The sequence below is a fragment of the Olea europaea genome, unplaced genomic scaffold (assembly GCF_002742605.1).
Source record: "Olea europaea var. sylvestris unplaced genomic scaffold, O_europaea_v1 scaffold67, whole genome shotgun sequence".
NCBI lineage: Eukaryota > Viridiplantae > Streptophyta > Magnoliopsida > Lamiales > Oleaceae > Olea > Olea europaea.
Window position 1 is genome coordinate 124,989 of NW_019265079.1, and position 5,823 is coordinate 130,811.

Here is a 5,823-nt window from a genome sequence, read left to right on the forward strand (position 1 = left end):
TATATATATATATATATATATATATATATATTCTTAAATTAAATCTATATAATTTCCTCTAAAAGTTTAGCTATTTTTTTTAAGTTTACGGCTAAAAGTATAATTAATCTAGAGATGTTCCGGTCCTTGAGGGTTGGGGCATTGCAGTATAAATTTCAAATAGCTTTCCCATCCAATTGACACTTAACAACAATGTAAGTTTCAAACAACGTGTCAAAAATCAATGTACAATTACCAAAGTTCAATTGGTAAGAACCTTGCGACATGTACACTATGGTGTACGCTTTAGTTTACACTTTGCCACATGACTCTACCCTGCTGGACAGTTTAAATTTCAAACAGTTTTCCCATCCAATTGACACTTGACAACAATGCAAGTGTCAAACAACGTGTCAAAAATCAGTGTACAAATAGTAAAGTTCAATCGGTGAGAACCTTGCAACATGTACACAATGATGTACACTTTAGCTTACACTATGTCACGTAACATTACCCTGTTGGACAGTTTAAATTTCAAATAGTTTTCGCATCCAATTGACACTTGGCAACAATGCAAGTGTCAACCAACGTGTCAAAAATAAGTGTATAAATAGCAATGTTCAATCGATAAAGACCTTGCTACATGTACACTATGGTGTACACATTACTTTACTCTTTGCCACGTGACTTTACCCAGTTGGATAGTTTAAATTTCAAATAGTTTTCCCATCCAATTGACACTTGACAACAATGCAAGTGTCAAACAACTTGCCAAAAATCATTGTACAAATAACAAAGTTCAATTGGTAAAAACCTTGCCATATGTACACCATGGTGTGCACACTTTAGTTTACACTTTGCCACGTAACATTACCCTGCTGGACAGTTTCAATTTCAAATAATTTTTCCATCCAATTAACACTTGCCAACAATACAAGTGTCAAACAACGTATCAAAAATCAGTGTACAAGTAGCAAAGCTCAATCGGTAAGGACTTTTCTACATGTACACTATAGTGTACACTTTAGTTTACACTTTGCCACGTGATATTATCCTGTTGGACAGTTTAAATTTTAAACAGCTTTCCAATCCAATTGACACTTGACAACAATGCAAGTGTCAAACAACATGTCAAAAATTAATGTACAAATAGCAAAGTTCAATCGGTTAGGACCTTGCAACATGTGCACTATGGTGTACACTTTAGTTTACTCTTTGTCACGTAACATTACCCTGTTGGACTGTTTGAATTTCAAATAATTTTCTTATCCAATTGACACTTGATAACAATGCAAGTGTCAAACAACGTGTCAAAAATTAGTGCACAAATAGCAAAGTTCAATCTATAAGGACTGTGCTACATGTACACTATGGTGTACACTTCAATTTACACGTTGTCATGTGACATTACCTTGTTGGACAACTTAAATTTCAAATAGTTTTCCCATCCAATTGACACTTGACAACAATGCAAGTGTCAAACAACGTGTCAAAAATCAGTGTACACATCTGATTGACACTTGACAACAGTGCAAATGTCAAACAATGAGTCAAAAATTAGTGTACGAATAGCAAAGTTCAATCTATAAGGACTGTGCTACATGTACACTATGGTGTACACTTTAGTTTACACTTTACCACGTGACATTACCCTGCTGGACAGTTTAAATTTCAAACAGTTTTTCCATCCGATTGACACTTGACAATAATGCAAATGTCAAACAATGAGTCAAAAATTAGTGTACGAATAGCAAAGTTCAATCTATAAGGACTGTGCTACATGTACACTATGGTGTACACTTTAGTTTACACTTTACCACGTGACATTACCCTGCTGGACAGTTTAAATTTCAAACAGTTTTTCCATCCGATTGACACTTGACAATAATGCAAATGTCAAACAATGAGTCAAAAATTAGTGTACGAATAGCAAAGTTCAATCTATAAGGACTGTGCTACATGTACACTATGGTGTACACTTTAGTTTACACTTTACCACGTGACATTACCCTGTTGGACTGTTTGAATTTCAAATAATTTTCTTATCCAATTGACTCTTGATAACAATGCAAGTGTCAAACAACGTGTCAAAAATCAGTGTACACATCTGATTGACACTTGACAACAATGCAAGTGTCAAACGTGTCAAAAATTAGTGTACGAATAGCAAAGTTCAATCGGTAAGAACCTTGCTACATGTACACTATGGTGTACACTTTCGTTAACACTTTGTCATGTGACATTGCCCTATTGAACAATTTAAATTTCAAACAGTTTTTCCATCCAATTGACACTTGACATCAATGCAAGTGTCAAAGAATGAGTCAAAAATCTGTGTACAAATCACAAAGTTATATTTGGTAAGAACCTTAATACATTTATACTATGTTGTACACTTTAGTTTACACTTTGCCACGTGACATTACCCTGTTGGACATTTTAAATTTCAAGTAGTTTTCCCATCCCATTGATACTTGACAACATTCCAAGTGTCAAACAACGTTTCAAAAATTAGTGTACAAATAACAAAGTTCAATCGATAAAGACCTTGCTACATGTGCACTATGGTGTACACTTTAGTTCACACTTTGCCACGTGACATTACCCTATTAGACAGTACAAATTTCAAATAGTTTTCTTGATATGAATCAAGGTGCGTCAACAACCAAGACAACTCAAGCGTCAAGTCATAGGAAGGATCCGTTGATCGTCAAAGGTGGACCGATGACGCGATCGAGGATGAAGCAAGTGAAAGAAGTGATGGGATTGCTCGTCAAGCAAGTCAATGAAGACACAATGTTCAGGGCACAAAATGGAGGAAGTTTCATGTTGGATTTGAGGGCCGAAAGGACTTGGATCAACGTGATAAAGGCGGAATAAAATGAAGCCGAAGATTGTTCCATGCGACCGCATGGTTAAACAACCTATGAGGTCGTATAGATGGCCTCAGGGATAATATTGGGGGCTAGGACTTGTTCTATGCGACCGAACAGATTAACACTATGCGGCCGCATAGAACAAAAACATGAAAAAAAATTCGTTTTTTTTATTTTTTTCCGAATTTTCTAGTTTCAATAGAATTCTTATGAAATCAAATTATTACCATAATCTGATGAGTTTTGGACATTTTTTTACTCATTAGTATAAATAGGAGAATAATTTTCATTGTAAGGACTTTTGCTTGAATAATATTATAGAGAGAGAATTTGTTCTTTCAATTTCTTGTTCTTCTTGAACAATCTTGAAACTTATCAGGATTCAATTTTTTGTGGCATTCTAAACAATCGGATTGTGGGTTCTTTTAATTGTAATCAAGGGGTTTTAGTTTCTCCGATAATCTAGGGTTTCTTGGTTCAATTCTTGGGATTCAAGATCCAAAATCGGGTTAGTATTGGCGTTCTTGGGTTCCGCATCAATCTCGTTGTGGGAGTCGTAGTTTCCATTGCTAAGGGGTTCGTATAAGTTGGTATCAGAGCTTTGGCTCCAATTTAATCAGGTTATATCCTTCGTTTTCTAATTCTTTTTTCAATTCCTTGTGTTCTTGTGTCCAGAAGGTTTTCTTGATCCTATAATCCAAAAGTTTCATAAAAAATCTTCAAATTCCGTTTCTGGGCTCAATTTTCACCCAAATCAGTTTTCGTTTTCTTCATTGGTTTTGTTATTGATTTTCGGATCTGAAAAAAAATTATTGTTTATCCGTACGGTACTGTTCATCCGTATAGTAAAAAAATTTGTTAAATATTATTGATCCGTCAAATACTAACTTTTATTATTCAATATCATTTCTAAATTACTTGGACACATTGAATCATTCCATTCCTTCAATTCAAGTAAAATTTTAAAAGTTTTCTTTGAGTCTTTCATTACAATTATTGAGTCACATCCGGTTTGGGGAATTTTACGTGATTTGATTGATTGATTGAGTTCATTGATTGTTCCTAGAAGCAATTGTGCAAAGAACTGAATGGTAAAAGGCAGAGATGTGAGCTTAATAGAGGGTAAAAGCCCTTGTGTGTTTCCGAGTGACTTTTGGTGAGGTAGTAAAATAAAATTTTTAGTGTTAGGATGTTAGAAAGGGCAGAATCAAACTCAAGCCGACAAGGCAATAATAACAATGCATCGGAGGATTTGGTGCAGAGGTTTGAGAGGGCGTTTGGAGATGTGAGAGATAGGTTAGAGAAGCAGGAGGCTTGGATGAATAGATTAGATACAACGGTGGCTAATCTTAGTCGGGGACATCGAGTGGATGTATACAATGCCAGAGGACCGGATAGATGGGAGCCTACGAGGGAAAGGCGAGAGTAGTATGGATATGAGAGTGACATGGGCGAAGATGAATTTCACATTGTTGAGATGGGAAGGATGAGGAATAGAGGCGATAGGTTCAACAGACGGGGTCGGAATGATTACGGGGAGGAGTTGGATGGAAACTTGGGGAATATAAAAATGATAGTTCCTTCATTCAAAGGAAGGAGTGATCCCGGGGCATACCTGGAGTGGGAAAGAAAGGTTGAAATGATCTTCGAGTGCTATAACTACTCGAAGGAGAAAAAGGTGAAGTTAGTAGTTTTGGAGTTCAGTAACTATGCAATTTCATGGTGGGATCAAGTGATTACTTCACAACGTAGGAGTGGGGGAAGGCTAATCAGCACTTGGGAGGAATTGAAGTCATTGATGAGAAAGAGGTTTCTTCCTAGCCGCTATGATATGATCCAAGAGTCGAGCCCGACGAAGGCAAGTGCGAGACGAGACCCGTTGATAGTCGATGGCGGACCAATGACGCGATCAAGGGCAAAGTAAGTGAAACAAGTGATGAGATTTCTTATTCAAGAAACCATTGATGGAACCATGTTCAGGACTCAAAATGGAGCAACTTTCATGTTTGGGTCGAAGGTCAAATAAACTTGGGATCAATTTGTTATCAAGCGACGAAATCGGAGGCTAAAAATAAGCCTGTGCGGCCGCACAGGCAAAATAAAATGCAGCTGCAAAGTGGCATACCGAAACTTAAATTGGGATTTTTGGTTGAACCTTGCGACCGCATGGAAATACACCATGCGGTTGCACAAGCCAAAAATTTGGCGAATTTTCCAATTTTGGCAATTTTCCAAATTTTGTTAGATTTTGATTTTTTTTCCATATTTTGGAGATTATGCTCGACTTTTGCACGATTTTTACCTAGTTTTTAGGTTTAGTATAAATAGGAGTTTCCATTCAATTGTTAAAAACCTTTGACGTTATTGATATTGAATTATAGTGAGGCGTATTGTCTTCTCCTCATCGTTCTTCATTGAACAACTTCGAACTTATCAAGTGTTAACTTTTGGTGTTCAAACAACCGGATTTAATTCTTGGATTGCGTGATCAAGGGGTATTTCAAGCGTCGTTCTTGTTGGGTTTTTTGGTTCGATTTTCTTTTGGGTTAATCTTAAACTTTGGATTAATTTGGCTTTCTTGGGTTCGTCAATCTCGTTGTGGATTTCGTGGTCAACGTTGCTACGGGGTTCACATCAGTTGATATCCAAGCTTTGGCTCCAAATTAATTTAAGGTTGTATCTTTTCCTTATTTGTTGAGTCGTTAATTTTGTTTTCTTAGTTTTTTCTACTATTTTAATTGTTCTTTCTTAGTTCTTCTTCGTCCTTGTCTTTCTTTTCGTCATTTCATTTAGTTTTTGGTAGTTTAATCATCTTCCTTCATCAAGGAGTAAAAAAAAAAAGAGTACAAAAATTAAAAAAAAGGGTTATTGTATATTTGAGGTATTGTTCATCTCGAAGTATTGTTCACAAAAACAAATATATATATGTGTATATATATATATATATATATATATATATATATATATA